Source organism: Hyperolius riggenbachi, chromosome 7 (assembly GCF_040937935.1).
Source record: "Hyperolius riggenbachi isolate aHypRig1 chromosome 7, aHypRig1.pri, whole genome shotgun sequence".
In the NCBI taxonomy this organism is placed as follows: Eukaryota; Metazoa; Chordata; class Amphibia; order Anura; family Hyperoliidae; genus Hyperolius; species Hyperolius riggenbachi.
Genome location: NC_090652.1, coordinates 290,779,539 through 290,799,363, shown reverse-complemented (window position 1 = coordinate 290,799,363; position 19,825 = coordinate 290,779,539). Strand labels below are relative to the sequence as shown.

Below are 19,825 nucleotides of genomic sequence, written 5' to 3'. Positions count from 1 at the left end.
GGCAAGTATGTTCATCTACATGACTGCAGAAAGGACATTAAACCGTAGGCTCTCCTAGGGCCGGGACATACATTTAATATTTTATTTATAGGACAGTGGCAACTGATAATGAACTTTACTCACCTTTGGACTCGCCTGCCTGGTTAATGAACTGCACCAATCTATCATGTCGCAATCCCACCTACTTCCCAGTGACCCCCTTACCTGTTCACCGATCAGAGGGCGCCTGCGGAAGCAGTGACAGATAGCCGCCATCATTACGCCATGAATAATAACTTACGCTGACCTTTGTTGAGCTAATTTGCCATGACAGTGGAAGATGTAGGAATGCCATTAGAAGATGTTGGTAAGAAAACACGCGGAATCAACAGCGCGGTCTCGGGGAAAGGAAAAAGTCATAAGATAAGTGTTTGCTCCACATTCTATGTCAAAGGGAAGGAAATTCATTTATTTAGCAGATCAGGCGAGTTTCGCAGCCTCTATCTGCTCTATCCTCTTGTTATTAATAAGATAGAAGGAAGAGTACCTCTAGAGTTCTCATTTGCTGCAATCATCCGCTGCTTAATGCGCAGCCTTATCCATCTCCTCATCTGACTGCAAACACAAGGAGATAGAGGAAGGAACAGAGCAGAGGAAATCTCTATTGCTCTGTGATTACCGTTATCGGGCATTTTATTTCCAGGGGAACAAATGTGATAACAGCCAATAAGACTTGTCTTTTAATTTCTACAGGCTGTTATACGCCACCAGATTACAGCAGAACTCCGGACATATTTTTAGGCTGGGCTTGCAGTGGTCCGCTGTATAATGCACGTGTTATATAATGAGTGTGAACTGCAATGGATACTGGACATAGACTTTAATACAATGCCTGTGTGCACCGAGGTAGAATAACGCAATCAGTTACAACAGTACTGTGAACAGCAGGGCCGTGGAATCCGTACAAAAATCATCCGACTCCTCAGTTTATGAAACCACCGACTCCAACTCCGACTCCAGGTACCCAAAATTGCTCCGACTCCACAGCCCTGGTGAAAAGGTCCATAGAACTGGCATGCAGAATAATTATGCAATCCAACTGATGCACTGGGAACGTGCCGGTAAACAAAAATGGTGGTGATCCCTGTTAAAAAATGCCTACAGGTCTGGGTGGCACTGTGCTTAAAGAGACTCTGAAGCGACTTTAAAAACAGGTTTTTAGCTTATATTCTACATGGGCATGATTGCCCCAGCTAAAACGCCGCTATCCCGTGGCTGAACGAGGGGTCTTTAGCCCCCAAATCCCCCCCTGCAAAATGCACGACCAACTTGGTCGTAGATTTTGCTCTTCCTGGAGGCAGAGCTAATGGCTGTAGCTCTGCCTCCATGCGCGTCTATCAGCGGTGGATCTCCGCCTCTCCCCCGCCCCTCTCAGTGAAGGAAGACTGAGAGGGGCGGGGGAGAGGTGGCGATCAGTGCTGATAGACGCTCATGGAGGCAGAGCTACAGCCATTAGCCCTGCCTCAACAGGAAGCGATCCCCGGACACCACAGAGGGGATTCGGGGGGTAAAGACCCCTCGTTCAGCCGCGGGAGAGCGGCGTTTTAGCTGGGGCAAACATGCCCATGTAGAATATAAGCTAAAAAGCTGTTTTTAAAGTCGCTTCAGACTCTCTTTAAAGGGAACCCGAGGTGAAAGGGATATGGAGACTGCCATATTTATTTCCTCTTAAGCGATACCAGTTGCCTGGCTGTCCTCCAAATCTTGTGTCTGCTACTTTTAGCCACAGACCCTGAACAAACATGCAGCAGATCAGGTACTCTGACTCCGCTGACTCAGGCTTTACTGAATTAGCCATAAGCTTGTTCCAGGGTTTAGACAATACTTATGATAGAAGATCAACAGGGCTGCCAGGCAACAGGCATTGTTTACAAGGAAATACATATGGCAGCCTCCATATACCTCTCACCACAGGTTCCCTTTAAACATGCGTACATGTAAAAAAGGCACCTGGTAAAAAGGGCACTGGAGATAGCCGCTACAGGTAGTAGAATATTGGTAAAATTACTGATATTCTACTACTTAATTCTGATGCTAAAATACTGGTCATCTCTAACCATATCGTAGTATGACCTAACCTAACCCTACTCTCACAAAGAACCCTCCCTCCATTGATGCCTAACCTTAACCACCCCCCTCCTTCCCCAGTGGTGCCTAACCTTAAAGTGAACCTCCGGACTAAAAATATACTCAGCAGAACTGAAAAGGCTTGGAGTTTCTTTAACAGTTTCACAGCATCAGAACTTTGTTTTTCTTACCAAAGCATGATTTTTAGCTGCATTTTTAGCTAAGCTCCACCCATCAAAGAAAAAAAAGCCTGGGCTTTTTTTCCCTGATGCTGTGCAGAGCATGATGGGATTTCCTATGTTGTTATTCACGTTGCCTAGCAACTGGGAGAGGTGCTCAGGACACAGGACAGTTGGAACTGTGTCTCATGCACCCTGTCTCCTCCTTTCAACCAAAAAGATGGCTGCCCTCATGAAATCAAACATTTGCCTGTTCTTTTAAAACAGTGTGGGTAAGAGATTATATTAACTATTTATTTTAATTAACATAACTAATGTAACTTAATGACAGTATGTTTGTTTAGTTCCTCTTTAACCGCCTCTCTGCTGCCAAACTCCAACCACTCTCCCCCATCCTCGTGCCTAAACTTAAAGAGAACCCGGGGTGGGATTTAATTATGTTAGTGGGGCACAGAGGCTGGTTGTGCACACTAACACCAGCCTCTGTTGCCCCATGGTGTGCCTCCAGGACCCCCCTGCGCGCCGCTATACCCCCTGCAGTGCTAGCGACACACAGCGCGTCGCCAGCACAATGTTTACCTGTGCCTGTCTGTTAGCGCCGCTCCCCCGCCTCCTCCGTATCGGCGCTACCCGCCCGCGTCCCTTCCCTCCCGCTGATTGGAGGGAAGTGACGCAGGCGGGTAGCGCCGATACAGAGGAGGCGGGGGAGCGGCGCTAACAGACAGGCATAGGTAAACATTGTGCTGGCGACACGCTGTGTGTCGCTAGCACTGCGGGGGGTATAGCGGCGCGCAGGGGGGTCCTGGAGGCACACCATGGGGCAACAGAGGCTGGTGTTAGTGTGCACAACCAGCCTCTGTGCCCCACTAACATAATTAAATCCCACCTCGGGTTCTCTTTAACCCCTAAGGTCCCCAATTCCTACTCCTTATTCTAACTTTCATAATTTTCATAGAGTGTATACCACAGTGCCTGCTATTTTACCGGGCACCCAAAGTACAGTTTATAGTCGCTAATCTTTGCTTTTAACATCGCCACCTATTGCACCGCCCTTTTCACCTGAACGCCACTATACACATTTTTTATATATCAGACGTCATAAATATATATATCAGATTTGATAAAGACATTGGAGCAGATTTATCAACACCATTGCAAGGACAATTGGAGGCATACTATATAAATATAAATAAAATAAAACAGGGGGCTGCAAGAAATTCAAGGCAAGTTAAAATCAATTTTTTATTTGACTTGATTTCTGGCGCCGGGAAATTTGGGCACAGGGCAAAGCCGAAAAATGGCTCACCCTGCTCCTGCAAAAGTTCTGGCGGTGTTAATTACCATTCCCCCTCCAGGGTGCCATGGAATCAGGATGAAAGACGGAATTCAGCTGCCAGCTGGTAGCCAAATAAAGCTATCTTTATAGTAATTTAAGCTCGATCTTTTGACAGCATCCAAATTACTGTCTGAGCCCCGCTGCAGCCGTTATTCACAATATGGCCTATGACAGCGCATGGTGCGCCCAAATTTCCAACGCCGTTTTTGCCTGTCAACCCTTTATACCCCTAACTGTTCAGAATTAAGAATGAGGAATACCTTGCCCCAAGACAGCTCCCTAAAATATGTTTCAGCAGCACCAGCATAAGATCGAACTTTCGATGTCATCCTAAACCCGGAATGATGACCTGATGTAATCTTTGAAACACTAAAATCAAATCTGTGTCATGGAACTCCGCAGGCCAAGTCTTGCCTGGATGGTGGATTCAGGAAGCACAATTTAAGGCACAGTTCTGCCTTCCAGAACCAAAAGTTTCCAGAAAACTTAATTCAAATCACTTGTACTTTGTACCCCTGTTTATCGGACTAGGGCGGTACATTTTTTTTTTTAATTTGTACATTTTTAAATGAAACCCCTGATCACTGTACTTCTTGTTATACTAATCCCTATGACATTTCCATATGAATTTAGTTACAGGTTCCCTTTAAAATTCTTCCATGCTTTTTAAAGGGCAAACTCCAAACAATAAAGTGATGGTGGGATTCTTTCTTAAGACCCTCTGAGATGACAAATGCTTATTTGACGTGTAAGGGGAAGCGGCTCTATCCGATGGCTGAATGACAGGACCATTTTAATGAAGTCATATCAGCGGCAGATCACACAATGGCCCGTTGACAGTACATGAAATATTTACAGCCGTACAGGATTGATATCAGCTGCTTCACCTGCGCTTCCTCCGTCAACAGCCCCCGCCGCGTGGAAAGGAGACTCTAGCTGCTTGCTGCAGAGCTGTGAGGTTGACTGGTTCCAGAGCCTTAGAACAATCTGCATTGTGGAGCTCTGTGACATACTTGCCTGCAGTCGCACTTTTATTGCTATCATGCTTGGCTCACACTGTTGCTGTGTTTGTTGTTTCAGAAAGTTAACATTCCCTCCAATAAAATATGCTGCAAAGAATTTTCATTTTTTTTATACTTAATTGCCAGTGAGCCGGCTATCTGGTGGCAATTATTAGCACTACTCGCCTGTTTTATCCTTTCTTTGCCATAAACCACACTGCAACTATCTGACGTAGCTTCTGGACTCAGGACAGCAGCTCCCAGTTCTGCTGTGTGACTTGCTTTCAGGACCCTGGAGAGCGCTGCACAATTGTGCTGCTGTGTGACTTGCTTTCAGGACCCTGGAGAGCACTGCACAATTGTGCTGTGTGACTTGCTTTCAGGACCCTGGAGAGTGCTTTACAATTCTGCTGCTATGTGACTTGCTTTCAGGACCCTGGGGAGCGCTGCACAATTCTGTTGCTGTGCGACTTGCTTTCAGGACCCTGGGGAGCGCTGCACAATTGTGCTGCTGTGTGACTTGCTTTCAGGGCCCTGGAGAGCGCTGCACAATTCTGCTGCTGTGTGACTTGCTTTCAGGACCCTGGAGAGCACTGCACAATTGTGCTGCTGTGTGACTTGCTTTCAAGACCCTGGAGAGTGCTGCACAATTCTGCTGCTATGTGACTTGCTTTCAGGGCCCTGGAGAGCGCTGCACAATTCTGCTGCTATGTGACTTGCTTTCAGGACCCTGGAGAGCGCTGCACAATTGTGCTGCTGTGTGACTTGCTTTCAGGACCCTGGAGAGTGCTGCACAATTCTGCTGCTATGTGACTTGCTTTCAGGACCCTGGAGAGCGCTGCACAATTGTGCTGCTGTGTGACTTGCTTTCAGGACCCTGGAGAGTGCTGCACAAGTCTAAAACTTGGCTCCAGCACCCTGGACAGCAGCTCAGCAGAGCCTGTCTTGTGTAATATGGAGCACTCAGCGCACAGAGAGAGGCGGGTGGGAAAATGAGCCAGGTGCCTAACCTCGAAATATGTCACCAGCTAAATCGCTGCAGTCATCACTAAACACTAGGCATCTTTTTTTTTCAAGGGTCCACAATGCTCTTTTTAATATTACACTTGTGGCACACGCTCTCATGCACGGAAATAGCCAGCTGATTTAATTGGGTCTTCTATAGTGCCTTTCTCACCCTGCGTAGCCCGGGGCACTTCAGCTGAGCTGCTAATGAGAGTCAGCCATCATACAATGCCCTGCGAGCGCCAGGGGGATCAGTCACTACTTGAATATGTCACGCAGGGAGGTAGGTACAATAAATGGCTGGATGGCGTTCGTGGCGAGAAGAGCGTTGGGTTTTATACCTTTGCGGTAGCAGATGCTTGTCTTATAAATGTAATTTACAGATGGAAATTCTGCACGGCTCCTAAAAATAAAATGTGTTTATTTGGCAAAATGGAAAAGAAAAAAAAATTGCAGAGTATTTAAAAAAACACCTGTACCCTCTTTATTTCTGAAGGGATTTGTAAACATCTTTTTTTGTGGTTTTTTTTTTTTAAAGCAGAAATGTTATCACAGTACTCCGCTATCGACGCACTTAGCAAATGCAATAATTGAAAAATGATTTTATCACTATAGGCTGCTGGTATCCATCAAGAAAGATTAAAAAATAAACTGTGCAGTTATTATCGGCAAGCTATAGAGGCGCTAGCCCGTGTTAGACTATAAAATCGAGCGACTGCTATTATAGCCAGCGGTTAGCACAGGCAAAGGCACGGTTAACCATGGCGAGCAGCTAGGTAAGCCAATGGCAACAATCACAAATCACTCACTGATTTCAGTGTTCTAAACTGATGGAAGGTAAGAGCCCATTGGTTACTGAGGGTTAAAGGGAAACGCCACTTATGCTGAGAAAGGACCACTCCAGCAAAAGGTTTTGAACTAGTCCATCTCTGTATGGGGGATTCTCAGTATATTCTCAGTATATTCTCAGTATATTCTCAGTATATTCTTTGTTTTCAAAAGCATTTCCTGAACAGCAGTTTGACTGCCAAAATAGAAGATACCAGCCAGCCTCTCTACAAGTTTGCACACTATTTTGTCAGTTAGACTTTGCAACTGACGTTCAGGAAATGCTTTTGAAAACAAATAAAACCCAGAGAATCCCCCAAGAGGAGATGGACTAGTTCAAAACCTGTTAGTTCTGACAAATTTTAACTGCTCACTTTTTTCACTAGAGCGGTCCTTTACTAGGAAACCACGGTGAGAACCAAGTAAAGTAAAGCATAGATGTATTCTCATTCTGGATCCACATGTCTCTGTGTCTTTCCTGTTCAAGTCCCCCCTCCCCCCCCCCCCCCCACACACACACACCCCAATAATCTCTCTCTGAATAATTTGACTTTGGGCTAATTTGGGTAAAATTTTCAGACAAGAAGAGGTAGGCTTCCTTCCTGCTAAGTTCCCTCCAATCACCCTCCCATTCCCTGCCCCTTAAAGGGAAAGAACGTGGTACATGGTCATTTTTATCAAGAAGAGATTACTAAGGATGGGGTGAACAAGGAGAGGGAAGGACAACGCATAGAGCTATGTGGATCCAGAACGAACACAGCTTTGTACGTACTTTAGGTAGCTTTGCTGTAGGTCAGGTATCCTTATATGGGGCTTCCTCTAATGCCCTGTTGTCCGCTCCGTTCTGCCGCTTTGGAGTCCGTGACAAAGCCGCATTGTGGCCCACGGGGCATGCGTGGTGCCGGCCGCACACACACTCCACGATCGTACTCTTGTAGCTGGGAACATTCAGTGCAAGTCAATTTGCAGTCTTGATTAACTTTGCAAGTGCAGAATGCTACGGGGGCACGATCAAGGGGTGCACGAACCAGGACTGAGCATGCCCAGTAGCCCCCTGGCTGAGCCGGGGACTTTACTGTGGCTGACAGTGGCACAGGTGAAGGAACTGGAGGGCAGCAAAAAAGCAGACAGACTACAGGGGGTGGAGGAAGCGCTAGGTAAGTATAAATCCTTTTGCATTCAATGTCTCAGGCACACTTTAAAGCATTTTTCTAATAACACAAATGGCAAGGGCTTTAAAGAGAATCTGTACTCTAAAATTCGTCTTACTTATTATGTTCTCCTGGGCCCCTCTGTGCTGTTTCTGCCACTCCCTGCTGCAATCCTGGCTTCTAATTGCCAGTTTTAAGCAGTGTTTACAAACAAAAGACATGGCTGTTACCAGAATGTGATAGGCTGAGAGAAGCTCAGTCTGTGACTCATACAGAGCCTGGAGGGGGCTTGGAGATGGTGTGTATAGCTTTTGCCTATCACAGTAGAGCAGTACATTCCTGCCTCAGCCGACAAAGCCGTCAAAGGAAAGAAGATTAGATTATATAACAGAGATAATACAGCCACTGTGCAACTAAGAAAAGGCTGCAGTAAGACAGACCACATTAGAACAGGTATAGGAACTTATAGGATAGAAGAAATAAGGCTGAAATTTTTGATACAGAGTCTTTTTAATCAAACAACAAATTACTACATATAATTGCTTTATTTACCTCCATGTTGTTGTATGAACAGCTCTGACGCAGCTTGCACAGCTCCTGAAAAAGCAGGTCAGAAAAATCCCCCACCTTCTTCCTTACAGGTCAAGCCAAAATCTGCATAGCTCAGCACTCGCACTCCTATCTGACATACAGTTTTCCCTAAAGCCAGCATCTGACTGAGCAGTCCTGGAACCTGACAGGTTTGCTATAAGAGCAAGAACGAGAACGCAGACCCAGTCTTCCCCTAAGAAACCTCTATATGGAGCTAAACTCCAGGAGCCTTGGGAAGTAGATTATTACGCCAGCAAACGCCGCCACAGAGGAAATAAATACGTACCTGACGGCTTGACAAACATCCATCAGAGCATTAAAAAAATAATGCTTTCCTGGCATAACGTGCCTTGTACATTGCATGCAACTTGAGGGAACTGGGGAAGAGAATTATTACTTTCCTGTTGGGGAAATAGCAGTGCAATTATGCATGGCTCCATTGGAAGTGCAGAGTAAATACATTATAATCCGTTTTAATAGACGGACTCTGTTCTTGCCTGGCCTCCACTATGAGAAGTATGTAATAGAGAGAAAACAGAACAAGAACATTATACAGGCTGGGTAATAATGAAGCCTTAGGACATCGCATTTTCCTCACAGGGAGCACATAGTAGGTTTGCTTTAGAAACATTCTATGTGATTCTGAAAGAACACTGAGGCGGGGTTTGCACATTAATCCATTAGCAGCTTCATTGCAGTTATCTGGTTTGAAAGAAGTGCATTGCTTTTGAACTCAGTCGGCAGAACTCATTGTGCTGTAAATTCTTTGGAATGCTTTGATATCTCTCTACCAGCAGAAAATATAGAAACGGAAAGCAGAAGTTCCCTGTTATTGTCTCACACTGCCCCCTAGTGACAAAGTGGCCATAAATACACATTGCCGCAGTACTAATTAGAAGCAAGAGAATATAACAAAGAAGAAATACAAAAAGAATATACTAAATAAAGTGGCGCTTGAAAGTCTCTAGATAAATTGTCTGCTAAAGGGTTAAAATTCACACGCGAATGTGCAAAAATACATTTGCCACACATATAATGAAAGTAAATGACACTTCTGCAAAAATCGCAAAATTGTGTATGTGTTTTTGCAAAAAAACCACTCCCTTAAATTATGCAACATACATTCGCACTTCACACGCAAAATCCCAATAACTTTCATTAGCTGTGGTAAAACACACTGCGTGAAAATTTGCATACACTCTAAAGGGCCATGAACATTTGTAAAATTAGTATTAGTTGTACATTTGTCCTGTAGTTAAACGCACTATAACTTTTTTTCCTACGTTCCGGTCACTTTAGGCAGTAGAAATGTGGCAGATCTCACACATTCTGGACTAATCCATTATCTCACAGGGAACTCTCAAGAACTCCTTTACTTTCAAAAGCACTCCCAAGACGGCAGTGGCACAATTCAGCTGCCAGAATAGACTGCATGGGCAGTCTGTGGTTTCATAAACTGAGGAGTTGGAGTCGGATGCGCAGTAGACCCGAATGTGCAGTAGACCCAGACTGGATCCGACTGAGCCAGTTACCGGGGCTGATCGCGGGAGGACAGCGGGGGACTCAGACGGGTTTATGCTGCTGGAGGAAGTCGCGGGTGAGCATAAATACTTTTTTCCACAGCTCTGGTATACTTTAAGCCATAGACCCAGAACAAGCATGCAGATCAGATGTCTGACTCAAGTTTTACTGGATTTGCTCGTGCTTGTTTCAGATGTGTGAGCCAGACACTACGGATGCATGAAAGATCAGCATGACGCCAGGCAACTGGTATTGTCTAAAATGAAATGAATATGGCAGCCTCCATATCCCTCTCACTTCCAGTATCCTTTAATACCCATATATTTTAACTGTTACAAAATTTTGCAATACTTTTCCTTTAAGGAAAAAAAAAAAACAAGTGCAACATTCCCAGGAACTGCAGGTCTGGCCAATGACATCATGCGATGCCCGCTAATTTTACTGTCATAGCGTGAGACAGTCGCCAGCATTTCCTTTTCTCTTGAATCCGCAAATTCAAGGTTTCGCCTTACATGGCTGAGCTCGCCGTGTATGACCTTATTCTGTAGAATGCGAAAATATGCCGTTAAATTGACAATTCCAAATATGCAGGGATGTCAAATTAGGTTTGAGCAAAGAAACGGAGTAGAAATGTTCAGCTGAGCCTCCCCATCTTTTCATGTCAGGCCTGATGACTTGTCTACAGGCCAGCGATCGCCTCGTACGCGCAAAACCACGAGAGGCAAATACATTCCGAGCCAACAAGATACATAAAAAGGTGCGCTGCATACCAAAGCGCATTGTCAGGAACCTTTCAAGCCCGCGAATACAAGAGAAAGAGAAAAGAGGAGTCAATCAGTGCAAGAAGAAGAGGGAAAGGAAATGACCTTCACAAACACTCAATGACAAATCCATGGCCATCATCGGAAGACAAGGGGGCAGACCGCTCACAATAACGCCATCATCTGGATTGTGTTCCCAAAGAAAGGCAGAGGAAGCATTCGCCAAGGACCGGAAAAAAACTGCGTTGGTCTAAATTTATAACAAGAAAAAGCAAAACTGTAAATCCTATTTCCTGTTTAACTTTCTGTGTAGCCCTGACCCTGTCTCCACTATGGACTTAATTCACTCAGCTCATGCCCTAAGTGCTTTAGGAAATAAGGAAAACCCTGAGAATCCCCCATGAGGAGATGGACTAGTCCAAAGCCTGTTAGTAAGAGGTCCGAACTATCAGATTAACAGCTTCCAGACCAGCGCGGTTGAAATCTACATCCTGCTGGTGTCTGCGCGGCTCTGACAGGACGTAGATTTCAACATCACTCTGCCATCAATATGACAGCAGAGATCTCTGAGCCGGCCAGGAACCGATTTGATTGGCTCGTGACCACACGATGCATTTGACAACACAGAAAACAGAAGATTTTACCGGAAATGTAGACGAATTATAATTCACTAAGGCTGTTGCTGTATGGAAAAGTAAAATTACCAACTAGTATAGTAAATTACCAAGGGATACCTGTAGCAACGTGTGTGTCAAACTAAATCGCCAAAATCTAAAACCTAGTCTAAGTTGCGGGCCAAATTGTTTATTAAGATTTAACATTCATTGAATAGTCTCAAAGTGGCGTAACTATAGTGACCATGGGGGGGGGGGAAGCTCCTCCCCCTCCTGCAGAGTAGTGCAGTGGAGCAGTTTAATATTAACCTGCCCCAGTGCTGCTTCGTCAGAAAAGCCTCAAGGGGGTTTGGATGCCGAGAGGGTCCCAATGGGAACAAAAGTGCATTAGTATGCTCAGGCACTAAATGCTTTTGAAAATAAAGAAAACTCTGTGAATCCCCCATGAGGAGATGGACTAGTCAAAAACCTGTAGGTAAGAGGTCTAAACTACCAGATTAACAGCTTCCAGACCAGCGCGGTTGAAATCTGCGCCCTGCTTGTGCCAGCGCGGCTCTGACAGGACGTAGATTTCAACATCACTCTGCCATCAATATGACAGCAGAGATCTCTGAGCCGGCCAGGAACCGTTTTCATTGGCTCCTGACCGCTTGATCAATGTGAGCCAATCGCGTCGGCCTACATTGAATGACAGGGTCAGGAGCCAATGAAAGCGGCTCCTGACCAGGGTAGAGAGAGGGGCCTGCGGTGATGGAGGAGCGAGGTAATCGGCAGGTATGTCAGAATTCTAGCGGTTTATTTATGCAGGAAAAGGTGTCATATGTGTATGTTTTAAGTTTTAATGTTCTATGCAAAATTTCCTTGTAAACTGTAAAGTTAGAGTACTTTTTTAAAATATTGCTCTGAGACATCTCAGCATATTCCAGGCTGTGAAGCTTATAAGATTATTCTAGTTACAAGAAGCCAAAACATTCTTTGTTTATGTTACAAGAATCTTTCAAATGTTAAGGTTACACGGCGCAGTATGTGCAGACAGAAAAGCAAGTTTAAAAGTCACATTACTGCAGCAGACATATATATATATATATATATATATATATATATATATATATATATATATATATATATACACACACACACATTTGCTCAGTTATTACACATAAATATTATTAATCTAAATATTAATAATCAATACAGTCCTGTACAGTTACTGTTAAACCCCATAATTACAAATATTAGAATTTAATACTTTGAAATACAGCGCGGCGATTTGTCAGGAGGCGCCGTTTTGAGGTACTAGCAGTCTCTGGTCCTTAAGGGGCCAGAGACCACTGGTACCGAACTAGTTAAAACCACTTCCTGTAAGCGACAACTACCGGTACATAGTAAGAACATACTTTACAGTGCATTTGAGATGTAACACTTTTTCTCATAGTGCTTGCTACTATGATAAATTGTTTTTGTTCCATCCAAATAAGTCTAATGCACAAACTGCTCTATAAAACCCTTATTCCCCCTTTTTGATGTCACATTACTTATATTGTGTCATGTACAGCAGATGCTTCAGGGAAATCGCAGCATAAAAATCCAGTCACTTGACCCTCAGAGCTCACACAAACCTGATGAGAGACTGGGAGGCACATTCTGTTCTTCAACATATTTGAAGAGCTATCCTTTTTAGTGTTGGTACACTGAAGTGAAAATTTGCACCCGGCTGGTTATCTTGAGGGTTGGCCTTTCTGCGAGAGCTTGTACACAACGTAATAACAGTGCTTTACCTAATCCACACACTCCTCCATTAGCTGTAAAGGTCATAACATGAGACGTGCAGCAAGTACAGTAGTGCAGAGCACAACTAAAGGACATAAAGAGATGACTGTGCACCTGTCTCTTTAAGACCTTTTATTCAGCAAACAGCATACAGCCACGAATGCAACAGTTTGACAAATAGTAAAGATACATCAAACCTGGGTGGTGGAGGGTGTCTGGTGAGGAAGGGTGCCTGGGAAGGGTGACCAGGGGGTGAACAGGACGGCACCACAGCAGTTTCACGCCAAAACCGGCGCTTGCTCACGTGCAATGTCCTTAGAGAGACAGCGCCGTGCGGCTCCCTTCATAGGACCTTCAGGCCGCGCCCTCGGCGCTGTCTCATCCTTTTTAGTGTGCCTGTAAGTGAGACAAGTAATTTGGGCACCTATTGGGAAATTACAGCAATGTAAATTTGCAGTTATGGCACCCCAAGTGATTACATTTGACGCCGAAGGAGATTGTCACCCCACTGCATGATAGCCGGAGTAGCCAAACACAATCGGCAATGGGGTTCACCTATTATGTAACCGCTCTCTGACTATAATGCGGCAGGGAGACAATGGGCACCATAACTCTATTATGGCGCACGTATAGTCAAAGTAACAACTGCGGTGCTTGGCTATAAGGTTAGTGTAGGCCTAGGCCAGTGATCTGCAAAGTTGGCTCTCCAGCTGTTAACCACCCTGGTGTTCTATTAGAACGGCCAGGGCGGTGGCGCAGCACATTTTTTTTTTTTTAAATCATGTAGCTAGCCTAGCGCTAGCTACATGATAGCCGCTGTGCAGCGGCATCCCCCCACCCCTTCCCATCGCCTCCGGCGATCAGAGCAAACAGGAAATCCCTTTCAGAACGGGATTTCCTGTTTGGCTTCCCCCGTCGCCATGGCGACGATCAGGATGACATCACGTCATCCACGTCATGGCGTCGGAGGTAGTCCTGATCCACCCCTTAGCGCTGCCTGGCGTTGATAGGCCAGGCTGCGCACGGGGTCTCGGGGGGGCTCTGTTACGCGGCAGGTAGCGGCGCATCAGCGGCGATCGGTATAAACACCCAGCTGGCAAAATGCTAGCTGCCTGTTTAAAAAAAAAATTTATGAAAATCGGCCCACCAGGGCCAGAGCAATCCAGCGCGGCGGTCACGAACGAGCTGAGCTCGTCAATACCGCTAAGCTGGTTAAGGAACTACAAGTCCCACAATGCATTTGCCTTTATGAATCATGATTGTGGCTGTCAGACTCCTGCAATGCATTGTGGGACTTGTAGTTCCTTAACAGCTGGAGGGCCAAGTTTGCAGATCACTGGCCTAGGCACTGGGGAAGGTTATTGTTAGGTGTAGATGCGGAGGGGTGATGTTAGGTGTAGTTGGGGGGTAGTGTTGTGCTAGGTACACACCATACAATTTTCTGGCAGATTTACCTGCCAGATCAATTATTTCCAACATGTCTGATCTGAATTTTGATCGATATTCTGATCATTTTTCTGATAGATTTCCGTTCACATCTATGGAAATCGATCGGAAAATTGAAAAATCGATCGAAATTCAGATCGAACATGTTGGAAATAATCAATGTGTGTAGCTAGCATTGGGGGAAAGTAGGAGGCGTTGGTGTTGAGGGATAGGGTAGGTGATTACTGTTAAAAGTGGAATGTAAATTCCCGATGCCAAGCCATTATTTAAATATCTTTTGCTATATTCAAATAGCAATAAACGGCGCAAAAATTAACAGATGCCTCTTTTAAATAGATGCCGTCTTCTGCCGCTATTGCAGAACCTCACTACGTACGTTTTCTGGCCTCCAGATTCTTTCTTGAATGGGTAAGTTCACACATAAAAGGTGTACATTTCTAGTCCAGTTAAATTTGCTTAAAGTGAACCTCCAGACTAAAAATCTACTCAGCAGAACTGAAAAGGCTTGGTGTTTCTTTAACAGTTTTACAGCATCAGAACTTTGTTTTTCTTACCAAAGCATCATTTTTAGCTGCATTTTTAGCTAAGCTCCACTCATCAAAGAAATTCTGTGCAGAGCATGAGGGAATTTCCTATGTTGTTGTTCTGGTTGCCTAGCAGCTGGGAGGGGTGATCAGGACACAGGACAGTTGGAACTGTATCTCATGCTCCCTGTCACCTCCTTTCAACCAAGAAGATGGCTGCCCTCATGAAATCAAACATTTGCCAGTTCTTTTAAAACAGGGTGGGTAAGAGATTATATTACCTATCTATTTTAATTAACCTCCTTAGCGGTAACCCCGTGTGTGACACGGGGTAAGCCGCCGGAGGGTGCCGCTCAGGCCCTGCTGGGCCGATTTACATAATTTTTTTTTGCTGGACGCAGCTAGCACTTTGCTAGCTGCGCCAGCACCCCGATCGCCGCCGCCGCGCGCCCGATCGCCGCTATCCGGTGCGGCGCGTGGCCTCCCCCCCCAGACCCCTGCGCTGCCTGGCCAATCAGTGCCAGGCAGCGCCAAGGGGTGGATCGGGTCTCCCAATGACGTCCCGACGTCGCTGACGTCATTCCGCCCCGTCGCCATGGCGACGGGGGAAGCCCTCCAGGAAATCCCGTTCTTTGAACAGGATTTCCTGATCGCCTATCGCCGGAGGCGATCAGCGGGGCTGGGGGGATGCCGCTGAGCAGCGGCTATCATGTAGCGAGCCCTCGGCTCGCTACATGATTTAAAAAATTTTTTTTTTTTAAAAAAAAACTGCTGCGCTGCCCCCTGGCGGTATTTTTCATACCGCCAAGGGGGTTAACATAACTAATGTAACTTAATGACAGTATGTTTGTTTAGGCTGGAGTTCCTGTTTAACCTCCTGGGCATTACGCACGCGGGAGGGTTTGCAGCCGACAGTCCCCCATTATAATTTTAAGTGATTCTGGAGTTGTAATATCTTCAGCTAGCACTAGGCTAGCTAGCAATAGTGGCCGTCATTCCTCTGATTACTTTTAATCCCCGGATAGCTCCACTCTTTTCTATGGGGAGGATCGAACATGACGTCATGCGCAGACCCGATCCTCCCCATAGAGAGGACCAGAGATGTGTAGGGCGGCTGCGCCATCACTGGATCCAGGCTGGGTAACGTATTTAGCGGTGATCAGGGGGATCAGAAGTAATCAGGGGGCTGCCGGCCACCATTGCTAGCTAGCCTAGTGCTAGCTGAAGATATTACAGTTACACGATCACTTAAAATTATAATAGGGGACTCCTGGGGACAGCCGGTGGTATGCCCGACACAGTGTCGGGCTACCGCTAAGGAGGTTAAAGGGAACCTGAGACCAGAAGCATCTCAGGTTCCATATACTTGCCTGGAGCTTCCTTAAACCCCTCGTCATCTCCCCGGGTGGCTCAGGTCCCCTGCAATACAGCCCGAAAGCCTGGCCAAGTTGCTCTTCATCACACATGCACAGCCCGGCGCTACCGTCCTCGGAAGCTTTCTGTGCATGTGCAACGAAGCACAACTCCGCCAGGCTTTCGGGCTGAATTGCGGGGGACCGGAGCCACCCAGGGAGACAGCGACGGATGGGCAGCCTTAAGGGAGATTAAGGAAGCCACAGGTAAGTATGGAACCTGAGATGCTTCTCATTTCAGGTACACTTTAAGTGTCATGTGTATGCTCGGTGTGTATTCGACCCCACAAGTGGGTCTTGAACTCTTTTGCAGGTAGGCACTAGTCTGTTTTTAAGTAGCGCTGCTAATTTCCTTGCTATGTACCACTTTAAGTTTTGTATGTGTTTTTATTATGGGTTTGTTCACAAATAAATTTATATATATATTATTTATATAAATATTTCTGGTCCAGTCCTGTCAAATTTGCTTAAAGGGATCCCGAGGTGAGAGGGATATGGAGGCGTCCATATTTATTTCCTTGTAAACAATGCCAGTTGCCTGACAGTCCTGTTGATCTTCTGGCATATGTAGTGTGTGAGTCAAAACCCTGGAACAAGCATGAGGCTATTCCAGTAAAATATGAGTCAGAGTACCAGATCTGTATATGCTTGTTCAGGGTCTATGGCTAAAAATATTAAGAGTCACAGGATCAGGAGGACTCCCAGGCAACTGGCATGGTTTACAAGGAACTAAATATGGCAGCCTCCATATCACTCTCACTCAGGTTCACTTACAAAGTTTTGTATGCATTTCTATTATGGCCAGTCCAGTCTTGTCAGTTTAGAATGAGTTTCTATAATGGGCGTGTTCACACATAAAAAGTGTACATTTCTGGTCAGTCAGGTAAAACTGAGAAAACGCATGCATAACTGACATGACAGAACAGAACTGGACCGGACTGGAAATGTGCAGATTTATGGGTGAACCAAATCTGACGGGTTTGCTTCCCGCCTTGCCCTACAGTTTTTATCTGACCCCATCGCATTTCCCTCAGCAAGTCTCCTGCTTTCCCGACAGTGGGCTCATCTGTTCTCCCGGCCTCCAGTGAGGTCACGGCCTGCTAAGAATCTATTAACTACAGTGGTCCATCGTTCCTTCTGGTATCTTCTGGTAATAATTATGCAAAATAGGAGGAGGCACCCCAATTGTGACAAAATATCTAGTAAGTGAAGGTAAGTAATAACAATAGTCTTACCTCGTAATAAGAGGTTAAGATTTCTATTTTTAGATAGCAATAAAAAGACAACGCGTTTCATGGGACCTGCCTGCTTCCTCAGGTCAATACGAGACAGTGTATTAAGTGTACGTGTAGCTTTGTATCTCCATCATGGCGCTCTGAAACGGAGATACATGGATCAAACACCGTCTAGTACTGACCTGAGGAAGCGGGCAGGTTCCGTGAAATGCATTGTCTTGTTATTGGTGTCAAACAATAAAAATCTTAATTTCTTACTATGAGGTAAGACTGTTCCTATTACTTACCTCCAATCACTACATATTGTATCGCAATTGCGGCACCTCCTCCCATCTTGCATTGTCTCCTCCCCTATGCCGGTGCTACCTCTGCAGCTACAACCAGTGTTCAAAACGGAGGTGCCAGATAAGGATAAAATAGTTAAAAAACGTTTAAAAAGGGGGAAGAAGTGGTGGGCTTACCTTCCATAAGTAGACACACAATCAGTTATTTACTGAAAAAAAATCTTTATTCAAGTAGACTCCAGAATGATAGCAACGCGTTTCACGGGTTACATCCCGCTTCATCAGGCAATATGTGGAGCTTGTAAAGATCCAGACCAGGTATGAGCGTGTTGCTATCATTCTAGAGTCTACTTGAATAAAGATTTTTTTTCAGTAAATAACTGATTGTGTGTCTACTTGTGGAAGGTAAGCCCACCACTTCCTTGCCCTTTTTAAAGAGGAGCTGTCAGCCATACTATCTCAGAAAAAAAACACCACATATATAAGTAGATAAATACTTGCCCTACTTACATAACATATGTATTGCACTGTTCACGGTTTGATTTTAGTGATTTTTTCTACAGTAAAAAAAAGATAAATTTTTAAAATTTAAAATTTTAAGTGTGGCTATTTTGAAGCCAATTCTGATGTCATTTCCTCCCTTAGTCTCCTCTACCGGATTTGCCCGCCCTTCACTATAGAAAGTGCATTGTCACTGCATGAGAAATATTGGCCAACAGAGAGGAACAGAGGTGCGGGAGGGGAAACCAGGAGGGAAAGAGGCTTCAGCCAATCAGGCTGAATTAGTTAAGTCTGAGGGGAAGTACGGAAGCAAATAAGGAGAACCAAGCATGCCCTGCAACTTCCTTCTTGTGTACCAAATTGTGTGTACACCAAATAAGAGTCAGGTAAACTGGGGAATGATCATTTATCAACATGAAAAGTAATAGAGATTTTAACTTTTGGATTGCCTGGTTAGCATCATTATTACTTGTTTACCAGATAAAAATAAAGAACTGATTTTGATTTTATGTCCCACAGTTACTCTTTGAACAATTTTTAACTATTTTATCCTTACCTGGCGCCTCCGTTTTGAACAATTGTTTATTCTGAAGGTCCACCCTTGGTGGAGGCCCTTTCCTCTACTTCTTCGGAGAGCGATATTTTTAACCCGAGTGGGGTCGGGTCTAATCTCCCCACCTGCCTAACGAATGGTTACCAGAGATAAACCACCTTTGTGAGTATATTCTCATATACAGTATTTACTTGTATGACCAATTGGTTTGACATACTGCACTATTGGGGCTCTCGATCTACTTTGTTTTTCAAGTACATCCAGCGTTCCTTTGTTTTTTTTTCTCGAGCGTGACCCACGTTGATCCAACCGAGTGGAGGTGTCCTTCTCCACATGCCTAAAATGGTGGTTGCCTATAGCAACCCATGTTTGTGAGTAGTAATTTCATTACACTTGCCAGAAATACTACACTATTGGTGCTCCTGGTGCTTGTTGTCTCCTTTTCTTACCGGTACCTGGGTTTCCAAACCTGAAATTCATCTACCGAACTTCCCAAAAAGTCTGGTAAAGATTGGTTGGCAAATCACTGGTGGCAAAATCAGAGGTAACACCTTCATCTTTTACTGTAACCCTCACAGGACGAAGACTGATCCACAAAATAACTTGGAGGCATTTTCAGCCAATGATTATAATATAAGTTGGGATGATTGAGATCCCTGAATGCGTAAAACTGGTGTTACCACTTCTTTGACAATGTAGGTAAAGCCTTCAGCCTGTTTTATCATATTGGGAGAAAGATTTTATTAAGTTAAGGATTCCCTACTTCATTTCTCTATGCGACCACAATAACGGGCATAGCGCCTTGGTACTGATTGGCATCTGATCAATCCCTGAGTTATTTAAGGACTCTGAAATCCAACCTTTGCTTTTATATTGCTTGTTTTCAGTTTTATGCTGTATGTATACTAAACAGTGACTTTTAATACACTACTTGCTGATCTTATCACGCTGCGTTATAAGTTTACAATATCACCCTTCTAATACAGATGGCTCATTCACACACAGCC

At 44.9% G+C, this 19,825-nt stretch overlaps 1 protein-coding gene across 1 annotated transcript in view; it reads right to left on the bottom strand.

Moving 5' to 3' along the window:
- The window catches only part of ZRANB3 (zinc finger RANBP2-type containing 3), a 413,220-nt gene that overhangs the window by 112,758 nt on the left and 280,637 nt on the right, over positions 1-19,825 (bottom strand). The gene's annotated exons all lie outside the window — the stretch shown is intronic.